Source organism: Terrapene carolina, unplaced genomic scaffold (assembly GCF_002925995.2).
Source record: "Terrapene carolina triunguis isolate 2854851 unplaced genomic scaffold, T_m_triunguis-2.0 Scaffold210, whole genome shotgun sequence".
In the NCBI taxonomy this organism is placed as follows: domain Eukaryota; kingdom Metazoa; phylum Chordata; order Testudines; family Emydidae; genus Terrapene; species Terrapene triunguis.
In genome coordinates this window covers 14,393,568-14,405,271 of record NW_020664561.1, presented here as the reverse complement: position 1 = coordinate 14,405,271, position 11,704 = coordinate 14,393,568, and positions in this window count along the sequence as shown.

Genomic DNA, 11,704 nt, shown 5'->3' with positions numbered 1-11,704 from the left:
ACCCCACCCCATCCAATTCTCTGGGATGATCGCTTTATCCCTCCCCTCACCGTGTGGCTGGTATCAGGGAAGATCCCTGCAGAAACCAAACTAACCCCCCCCATCCAATTCTCTGGGATGATCGCTTTACCCCTCCCCCCACTGTGTGGCTGGTATCAGGGAAGATCCCTGCTAGCCAAACGCGAAAAGCTCAGCGCCAACACCCTCCTCCCCCCACGCTTGGCTAACTGCAGGGAAGGATTTCTTTTCAGCCACAGGCAAACAGCCCAGTAGGAACGGCCACCTCTGTCCCCTTAATTAAATTCCCGTATTTCAACCAGGTTACCATGAACGATATCACTCTCCTGAGGATAACGTGAGATAAAGAACGGATGTTGCTTGAATGCCAGCAAACACCAAGACCATACGCTGCCAGGCTTTGTCATGCAATGATACCAGATTACTTGCTACTAGCATGGCGTGGTCAAGTGTCCTACCATGGAGGACGGAATAAGGCTGCACTGCCCAGAAACCTTCTGCAAAGGCTTTTGGAGTACCTACAGGAGAGCTTCATGGAGATGTCCCTGGAGGATTTCCGCTCCATCCCCAGACATGTTAACAGACTTTTCCAGTAGCTGTACTGGCCGCGAATGCATCCCAAGTCCTCAGGGCAAATTAATCATTAAAAAACGCTTGCTTTTAAACTATGTTTTATATTTACAAAGGTACACTCACCAGAGGTCCCTTCCATGGCTTCATGGTCTGGGATATTGCCTTGGGAGGGTACTTCAGTCAGGCTGAGAAAAAGATCCTGGCTGTTGGGGAGAACGGAGTGCTGTGTGCTCGCCGCAAGCTCGTCCTCATCCTCCTCCTCCTCCTCTTCCCCATCCGCAGAATCCTCAGGCATGGCTGAGATTACCCCCTCCTCGGAATCCATGGTCAGAGGTGGGGTAGTGGTGGCGGCCCCCCCTAGAATTGCATGCAGCTCAGCCTAGAAGCGGCATGTCTGTGGCTCTGACCTGGACCTTCCGTTTGCTTCTTTGGTTTTCTGGTAGACTTGTCTGAGCTCCTTAACTTTCACGTGGCACTGATATGAGTCCCTATTGTGGCGTCTCTCCATCTTGCCCTTGGAAATTTTTTCAAATGTTTTGGCATTTCGTCTTTTGGAACGTAGTTCTGCTAGCACAGAATCCTCTCCCCATATAGCGATCAGATCCAGTACCTCCCGTACGGTCCATGCTGGTGCTCTTTTTCGATTCTCGGACTGCATGGTTACCTGTGCTGATGAGCTCTGCGTGGTCACCTGTGCTCTCCACGCTGGGCAAACAGGAAATGAAATTCAAAAGTTCGCGGGGCTTTTCCTGTCTACCTGGCCAGTGCATCCGAGTTCAGATTAATGTCCAGAGCGGTCACAATGGTGCACTGTGGGATAGCTCCCGGAGGCCAATACCAGCGAATTGTGGCCACACTAACCCTAATTCGAAATGACAATGTCGATTTCGGTGCTACTCCCCTCGTCTGGGAGGAGTACAGAAATCGATTTTAAGAGCCCTTTATGTCGAAGTAAATGGCTTTGTTGTGTGGACAGGTGCAGGGTTAATTCGATTTAACGCTGCTAAATTCGACCTAAACTCATAGTGTAGACCAGGCCTCAGAGTAAGTTTGTCTCTCCTTGCTTAATGAGGCTGAAACTTCCAGCTAATGTAGTTAACCAGCATGGTTACATGTTCCATTGAGTTGAAAAGACATTCCACGGTATGAGGTTACACGTTTTAAACACCTCACCCACCTTGTCTTTAGCTAGACATTTTAGAAAACCAAACAAAAGCAAGAACATCCAAATCCTTGGGATTAAAGAGAGGGCAGGAAGTGTTGATCAGGGGGCAAACTATGCTAAAGTGAACAATTGATGGAAACTACTTTTGACCCCTTGCTAGCTGAGAGGAAAAAATACAGTCCTAGCTATAATTAGAATTCTATAAAATAGAATTTCTGGCTCTGCTTCAGATACTGTAAGAGAGACAAGGTGGGTAAGGCAATATCTTTTATTGAGCCAACTTTTGTTGGTGAGAGAGACAAGCTTTTGAGTCACAGAATTCTTTTTCAGGACTGGGAAAGGAACTCCCAGCCTCACAGCAAAATGCAAGATGGGTAGACTGTTTAGCAGAAGTAGCTAGTATATACTGTAAGGGACCATTCGAGGTAGAGTGACCTGTTAACACCTCTGCAGTCATAGGACAAAAAGAGGGTTAGTGGGTTACAGATTGTTATAATAAATTCTATGTCTGTGTTCAGTCCATGAACTTTGGTGTCTAGCAGAGTAATGAATTTAAGCTACGAGGCTCATCTTTTGAAAGTGTTCTGCAGTTTTCCTTTGAGGATGAGGACTGTGAAAAGTGTTCACCCAGAGGTGCTAGGTTGTTTTTGTCTTTCATCATTTTCCTGTGAGTTCATTTGAGAGCATAGTGATTGTCTGTTTTCACCCACATAGTTGTTGTAGCTGGGGCATTTAGTGCACTGGATGGAGGCACACCACATGTTGTGTGGGCATCTGTAGGATCGATGGATCTTCAAAGGCGTGTTGTGGGTGGTGTTGATCATTGTAGCAGTAGAGATGCATCAGCAGGTTTAGCATCTGTTGTTCTGGCAGGGTCTTGTGCTGCTTTTATTTGGTGTGTCCTGGTCTGTGGGGAGCTTGCGAGAGTCAAGGAAATTCATGTATGTGGATGACATTGCCCTAGCTGTTCAGCATACAAGCCTTCATACCAGTAGCTGCAGCCTAACCCCAGATCTTAGCACAATGGCTGATTATTTCCACCACTGGAAACTTAGGCCTAACCCAAAAAAACCCCCAGGGTAACCACTTTCCAGCTCAACAATAAAATGGCTAATACCAAATTTGATGTGCAGTTCTGAGGTGAGAGCGTCAGCCAGGAGGCTAACCCAAAGTATCTTGGCATTACACTGGATCGGAGTTTAACCTTTTGCCAACACCTTGCGCGCTAAGGCCAGGTCCTGTATTATACTTTTCAGAAAATTGTCTGGAACATCATGGGGCTCTAGTCCATGGACTCTATGAACCACAACAATTGCCTTAGTATATTCTGCAGCTGAATATTGTGCACCAGTGTGGTCTCACAGCAGTCACACTACACTCCTTGACACTCAATCCAGCTGTTCCACAGGCTCTGGGTGTGCTCCCTGCCCCCTTCCTGGTTCCCGCTGAACGCGGGAAGGAAGCTGCCTGGGGTGTCTCACCCCCAGGAAGCGGGGTCCAGCTGCCCCAGCATCTCAGCTCTGCTCCTTGCCAGGAGCCAGGCAGCCTTGTCAATTTCACGGCTCTGGTTCCCAGTGAGAAGTGGGGGTGAGGGAAGCTGCCCCGAGTTTCTTGCTCCCCAGCTCCCAGCTGGGACCTGGGGGGCAGCTATACTCTAGCTGCCCACTTTTCTTGTCAATTTCATGGCCATTCCAATGGTGAAATTGACAAGAATGACAGCCAACAGCCACTGTCAGTGTCTACACAAACACTGCATCACCATGGGCTCCACTCTCATGGAGGTGGGTTTATTATGTTGGCATAGCAGGGGAGTTACATTGGCAGGAGGAGCATTTCAATGTGTACACCTCCACTGATTTGTCAATAAAACTGTGTAGTGTAGATAAGGCCTCAAATACCAGAAATATTTCTGTTATGACTGATTCAATAGCACTGGGACAGGAAAATTTTGATTTTTTAATTTTTGTGGTTTTTTAGTCTAAGGCCTTGGCTACACTTGCGAGTTGGAGCGCATTAAATCAGCCCCGGGTACCCTAACTCCTGAGGTGTCCACACTGGCAAGGCACATAGAGCGCTCGGACTCCATAGCAAGAGCGCCCCTGGTAATCCACCTCCATGAGAAGCATAAAGCTTGCTGCGTCCCAGCTGGAGCACCGCAGTGCCAGTGTGGATGCCCTGGTCTATTAATGCGCTCTGATTGGCCTCTTTGGCCTTTCTAGCCACTCTGGTCATCACTTTGAACTCTACTGCCCTGCCCTCAGGTGACCAACCATCAGACCCGCCCTTTAAATTCTCTGGGAATTTTGAAATTCCCCTTCCTGTTTGCTCAGCAAGCCATGTAGTGCTCTCAGCGAATCTTTCCAGGTGACCATACCTCCACGTGCCAGTCAATCCCCAGTATGGAGCAATGGCGAGGTGCTGGACCTCATCAGTGTTTGGCGGGGAGGAAGCTGTCCAGTCCCAGCTGTGCTCCAGCCGTAGGAATTATGATACCTATGGGCAGATATCAAGGACCATGACAGAAAGGGGCCACGACTGGGATGCAGTGCAATGCAGGGTTAAAGTGAAGAAGCTGCGGAACGCCTACCACAAAGCATGGGAGGCAAACCACCGCTCCGGTGCTGCGCCCACAACCTGCCATTTCTACAAAGAGCTGGACGCGATACTTGGGGGTGACCCCACCTCCACTCTGAAGACCACCATGGACACTTCAGAGGCCATGGCAGCCTGGAGTGCAACAAGGCAGGAGGAGGAAAGCAGGAGCGAGGGTGCTGAGGAGGAGGAGGGGGGCCCAGAGCCAGAGAATGGCCCAGCATCCCTATATGCATGCAGCCAGGAGCTGTTTTCAAGCCAGGAGGAAGGTAGCCAGTTGCAGCAGACAGTGCTTGTTGAAGAACAAACAGCAGCAGAGGTGCCTAGTAAGCAGCTTTTATTTTGGGGAGGTAGTTGTTCAGTGCAGGCTCTTGGGGTGAGGAGGGTTGCAGAAAGAAGGGTTAGGGCTGCGTGCACACCTAGATGCGGAATAGGGCATTGATGTGCTCTCTCACATCGCAGTAATCGGCCTCAGTGATCTCATCGAAGGTCTCATGCATAAGGTGGGCAATCCGCTTGCACAGGTTCCTTGGCAGAAGCTACTGTGCTCCTTGTCCCAGTAAGGCTAACATATCCGCACCAGGCGCTACTGTGCCGTGAGGGGTGGGGGGACCATTGCTGCACACAGGTAAGCGGCGTAAGGACCAGGGCAGAAGCCACATTGTAGTAGAAGACCCTCCCCTGCTTCCCAGGTCACCCTCAGGAGTGAAATATCTTCCAGGATGAACTCATGCTGTGGAAAATGTGGGGACAGAGTTCAGTATAGGGCCCCCCTGCAGCCGTTAGCTCTCCCTAAGGCACAGAACCCTAGAGGACAGTACAGCCCTGAAACAATCAGTCCCCCTCACCCCTGTGCTTACTCACAATTTCGGGGCTCTTGTGGTTATGTGCACTTGCTTTGGGACAGGCACTTTCTGCTATTGTGTGCACTGTGCTTGTCTTTAAGTTCGGACGAATCATTGCTCTGTCTAGTGTTAACAACGCTGCCTCTGTTAAGTGTTGCATTTTGGCTTTACAGATGCAACCTTGAGATCCCAGCCGTCCTTGTTATCAATGGCTGAAAGGCTACAAAGAATCAGGAAGTGTCTGCGAAGAAGCAAGGAGGACCTTCTGCATGAAGTCATGCAGCAGTCCCTTACTGAAAATAAAAAAGTACAGGAGTGGTGGGAGACTGAAAGGCGGCACTGCCAGCAGAATGCGGCTCGCTGGCACCAAAGCACGGAGTGGCTCCTAAGCATTATGGAGCGCCAAGTGGACTCTATGCAGGCGCTCATAGCACTCCAGATGGAGCAGATCCGCACCCACCACCCCCTGCAGCCCTTGTCCCAAAACTCTTTCCTTGTACCCCCATGTCACCACCAACCCACTTTCCTCAACCTCTGGTTTCTTATCGCCACCAGCTGCCTCCAACACCTGTGGCTTCACCACCCAACCCTGCAAACTACAACTTTTACCCACTGCACTCAACCCCCATCACCATGCATTTTAACCAGCCTGAAGTGCAGCACTCATTGCACAGCACTCCAGACAGGAAGGCTGAACATGATAACAGAACATACACAAATCTGTGATTGTACCGTTCCCCACCCTGCCCCTTTCCCTCCCCCCACACAGCACAGATGTGTGATGCCATGTGTGTTTCCACAGCAGTTGTGTTTCTTTTCAATAAATGAATTTTTTGGCTTTGCAAACATTCTTTATTGCATTAAGTAAAAGACAGCATAGCTCAGGAAAGCAACAGGCACTGCAAGTCAGTGCATCATACGTAGCAAACACAGATGCCTACTAGCATTGGAACCACTGCACTTCACCCCTGTGCAGGGCACCAAACATTACTGGTGGCTCTCATCATCGAATTGCTCCCTCAAGGCATCCCTCAGGGCCGGCTCCAGGCACCAGGCACCCAAGCTGGTGCTTGGGGCGGCGGCGCGGCGCTCTAGCCGCGGGGGGAGAGCCGAGTCCCCCCCGGCGCTCTCGCCGCCCTCCCCCCCGGCGCCCTGCCCCCGGCGCTCTGGCCGCCGGGGGTGGGGGGGGAGAGCCGAGCCCCAGCCGGGGCTCGCCGCCCTCCTCCCAGGGCTCCGGCCGCCCTTCCCCCCGGCCGCCGGGGGGAGAGCGGAGCCCCCGCCGGGGCTCGCTGCCCTCCCCCCGGGGCTCTGGCCGCAGGGTAAACTGGGATCCACCCCATCACCTGGAAGGATGAGAAACACAAACTTTGGACAGTTTGGAGCCATCAGGAATGTGCCCAGGAATGTGTCCAGGAATGTGCCATCTGCTGATTGAGTCAGCAACAGCAGGATGAAACAGCTCCCATAGACTAACATAGGAATTAATTCCTATAAGAATGGACTCTCAAGACTGATGACTTTGAGTCTCTGGTTCTGCTGCCAACCTCCAGGAGCATCAGGTGCACCTAACACAGACTCGGCTCCATCCTCATGACCAAGATACCTGGCCAGTAACTTGGCATGAGCAACTTCTAGGCTGCTAACTATAACACTTATACAGAACTTAAATGAATAATTGTGTAAATTATATATGTGTGTGTGTGTGTGTGTGTGTATGTGTATATAAGGAATAAGTAGTGATAGGAATAAGTAGTCAAACAACGTTGTTTACTTTTATCTTTTGCTTTATCATTATATTTACAATAAATGCGGCATCTTTGCCTTATCCGTCTTAATAAAATCCTGCTGGTTTTTATTCTATTGGTATAACAACCGCTCCTTGCTGCTGTAAAGACTTCCTGTGTAGGGTTTCATGAGCCACGGCATTAAGGGGTAGGCAGGGTCTCCATGGATCACAATGGGCATTTCGACTTCTCCTACAGGTGATCTTCTGGTCTGGGAAGAAAGTCACAGCTTGCAGCTTCCTGAACAGGCCTGTGTTCCGAAAGATGCATGCGTCATACACCTTTCCGGACCAGCCTGCATTAGTGTTCATGAAACACCTATGGTGATCCAAAAGTGCCTGGAAAACCATTAAGAAATACCCCTTTCGATTTATGTACTCAGAGGCTAGGTGGTCTTGGAATATGCGTCCCATCTATCGCCCCTCTGCAGTTAGGGAAACCCATTTGTGCAAAGCCAGCCACAATGTCACGCACATTGCCCAGCGTCACGGTTCTTCTGAGTTGGATGCAATTAATGTCCCTGCAAACTTGCATCAACACGATTCCAACGCCAACTTTCCCACTCCAAACTGGTTAGTGACTGATCAGTAGCTGTCTGGAGTAGCCAGCTTCCAGATTGCAATAGCCATGCGCTTCTCCAGCAACAGGGCAGCTCTCAATGCCATGTCCGTGCATCACAGGGTGGGAGCGAGCTCAGCACACAGTCCCATGAAAGTGGCTTTCCTCATCTGAAAATTCTGCAACCACTGCTCGTCATCCCAGACTTGCCTGACGATGTGATCCCACCACTCAGTGCTTGTTTCCCCAAGCCCAAAGGCGGTGTTACACTGTGGTGAGCATGTCCGTGAATGCCACAAGCAATCTCGTGTCGTATGCGTTATGCGGGTCGACATCGGACTCCTCACTGTCACTTTGTAGCTTAAGGAGTAACTCGACTGCAATTCGTGACGTGCTGGCGAGATCCATCAGCATATTCCTCACAAGTTTGGGATCCATTCCCGCAGACCGAAAGGGAAGACAGAGCATGCAGTACAAAAACCTTTGAAAGATGGCACCAAATGTGAACGGAAGCAAAGGGATTGCTGGGATGCGAAGCAATGCATCATGGGGCATTGCGACAGGACCCAGGATGCCCCGCACCCCCCCGCTTCCCACAAGCCTCAGCACCAGAATGGGAAGAGGTGCTCTGTGGGATAGCTGCTCATAATGCACCGCTCCCAATGTCGCTGCAAGTGCTGCAAATGTGGCCACGCCACTGAGCTTGCAGCTGTCAGCGTGAACCCACAGCAGCGCTTTCCTGCTGTGGTCTCCAACGGCTGGTTTAACTCCCGGCGCTCTACATCTGCAAGTGTAGCTATGCTCTACGTTGAAAACCAATTTCAGAGCTAGTACTGTGACTTGCAGCCCTAGAACTAACCAGTAATAAGTAGAGCTGAGAATTTTGGAATTTCCATCCTACCAGGTGGGATAAAAAGTTGAAATTATTTTGCAGAAAAGAAATTAAAAAAAAAAAAAAAAAGGGGGTCGGGGGTTGGATATAAAATACTGTTAGTTCAGCTGAGGATGTACTTCAATCCTCAACTGAGCTAAAAGGCTGGTGGGCACACAGTCTCTTTGGAGACAAACTTCAGGGTTCCTTCCCCACTCTAAACTCTAGGGTACAGATGTGTGGACCTGCATGAAAGACCCCCTAAGCTTATTTTTACCATCTTAGGTTAAAAACTTTCCCAAGGCACTAATTCCACCTTGTCCTTGATCAGTATGCTGCCACCACCAAGTGAGTTAGACAAAGATTCAGGAAAAGGACCACTTGGAGTTCCTGTTTCCCCAAAATATTCCCTCCCCCCCCCCCCCCCCAAGCCCTTCACCCCCTTTCCTGGGGAGGCTTGAGAATACTCTACCAACCAGATAGGTAACAAGGTGAGCATAGACCAGACCCTTGGGTTTTAGGACACTAAAACCCAATCATATTCTAAAAACAAAAACAAAACCCCCAGACTTTATTATAAAGTAGAAGAAGCACCTCTGTAAAATCAGGATGGAAGATAACTTTACAGGGCAATCCGATTCAAAAACACAGAGGATTTCCCCTTTAGTTAAAACTTTAAAGTTACAAAAACAGGGATAAACCTCCCTCTTAGCACAGGGAAAATTCACAAGCTAAAACGAAAGATAATCTAACTCATTTCTTTGCTATTATGTACTATTTCTGCAATACTAGATGCTTAGTCCAGATATGGCTTAGGGAGATATATTTGCCCTGCCCTGGTTCCTTTGCTGACTCTGAGAGAACAAAACAAAGACACAAACAAAAACCTTCCCCCACAGATTTAAAAGTATCTTCTCCCCTTATTGGTCCTTTTGGTCAGGTGCCAACCAGGTTATCCGAGCTTCTTAACCCTTTACAGGTTAAAGGAATTAACCCTTTGCACAGGGTAAAGGGGGATGTTATGTTACCCTTAGCTGTACGTTTATGACAATGTGAGTGTCTAGTGAGAGGAACTGGACACTGCCGAGACCTCTCTGGGGAGCCTGGTAACTGGAGTTCACTGAACGTTACCTGCAAGGCAAGATTTAGACTGGCAGGGTCTCAAGGAGTTTGCTGGTAAGGCTGGCTGGTGTATCAGAGCTGACACAGCTTAAGCCCCAGCAAAGCGCTCTTGCGGAGGCAGAGGCAGCACAGTGGCTTATGGTTCTGGGCACCCTGAGAAGGCATCGCAGAGAAGGGATTCCACAGCCTCCTTTGGAAGCCTCTTCCAGAATTTAGCTACCTTTAGAGTTAGATATTAAGGAAAATGTTCTAACCTAAAACTCCCTTGCTGTAGATTAAGCCTATTAACTTCTTGCCCTACCTTCACTGGACATGGAGAACAACTGATCCCCATCTTCTTTAGAGCAAGTGCCACTTACATATTTGAAGACTTAGGTCCTACCTCAGTCTTTCAAGATTAAACATGCCTTTTTTTTTTTTTTTTTTTAAACCCGGCTATAAGTCAAGTTTGCAACACCTTTTTATCATTTTTGTTGCTCTCCTCTGGACTCTCTCCAAATTATCCACATCTTTCCTAGATGGTGGTGCTCAGAATTGGACAGTACTCCAGATGAGGCCTCACCCGTGCCAAATAGAGCAGGACAATTACCTCCCGTGTCTTACATATAAAAATTCTGTTAATATATCCCAGAATGGTATTAGCCTTTTTCACAACTGCATCACATTCTTGACTCATTCAATTGATGATCCACTATAACCCCAGATCCTTTACAGTAGTACTACCTCCTGGCTAGTTACTCATTTTATAGCTGTGCATTTGATTTTTCCTTCCTAAACAAAGTACTTTGCACTTTTCCTTATTGAAGATTTCTTAAAACCACATGAAAACCCAAGAACACTTTCCACTGACTTTCTGAGAGAACAGATAGAAGGTACTAGGATTCACGGTAGTTTGGAAGAGGGTGCAGGTCAAAAAGCAACTGAAAGTGAGTTAAGGCAGGCACAATCTTTCCCATACTTGAGTTTTAAAGGAGGAGATTAGATCCTGATCTTGCTGGCATATTTGTGCTTAAACTTTATTCATGCAAGATGTACCATTGACTTCAGTAGGACTACTAACATGGGTAAAGTTAAGCATGTGCTTAAGTGCTTGCAGCATCCATCCTTAAGATTATCTTCCTGAAGGAGCATGAGAGGAAGGGGAAGATATTACTAAATTTTGAGAGACTAGAAAACAGTCCCCTCTGACCCATCCACCTCTGCCCCCTCAAGAGCATTTTTCCAAGGAGGAAACAGAGGCAAATGTTTTTAAGAATGCTTTTAATGATCACTAAGAAAATATACAGAAATTTCATTGAAACATTAAACAAAATTTCAGATGTAAACACAGTTTAATATCTGGAGATATGTATAAACAGAGCAAGACAGACTTAAAAATACCAGGAATAATTTGGGTCTGTTAGAAAAGTTATTCAATTGAAGATTTCATGTTTAGATGCATCTATATATTATATTAAAATATGCAGAAAGTAAGTAACAGTGTATTGTTATGTGCATAACATTGGAACAGCAATAGAGAATCTCATTTGGATTAGAGAATCTAAAAACATCAAAGTAAAAGCTTTAAGGAATACACAGTAGAGTTCTCCTAAAATAGCTGAATTTGGGAGTGTGCACACAGTCTTATTTTTTTCTATGATTTTTATCATGCTGGCTCTCTGCACGCTTGTGCCAATCAATGGTTGGTTGTGCAAGGAACAGCTGCAAATGTGCAGTGCTCTTTGCTATTTCAGAGGCCACCTTCTTCCATGTTTGACCCACCAGGGAAGCTTACCTACATGCCTTACAGATTCAAGAGAAAAATCTTGTCAATCATCTAACTCAGTCAGGGCTTCTACAGTTTGTGTTCTGCAGATAGAAAGTGAGATTATTACTGCCAAACTGAAGAAATTAATGGAATGTTACTCTCCAGGTTACCCAGAATCCTTGGATACTAAAATAGCAACAGATCACCAGATTCTCAGACCTGATTCTCCCTGCCTTGTACATGCAGTCATTCTTACCTGTGCAAAGTGGGTATAAAATGCTACCAAATCAAAATTCTCCAGGCACCTAGATGGTAGCATTTTGCCAAGGTGTAAACAAATACACAGGGTGTAGTGGCGCATTAGGTCCAATATGTGGAGAGGGCCCTTTAACATCAGCAATAAATGACATTTGTAAGAAGTGGTAGTGC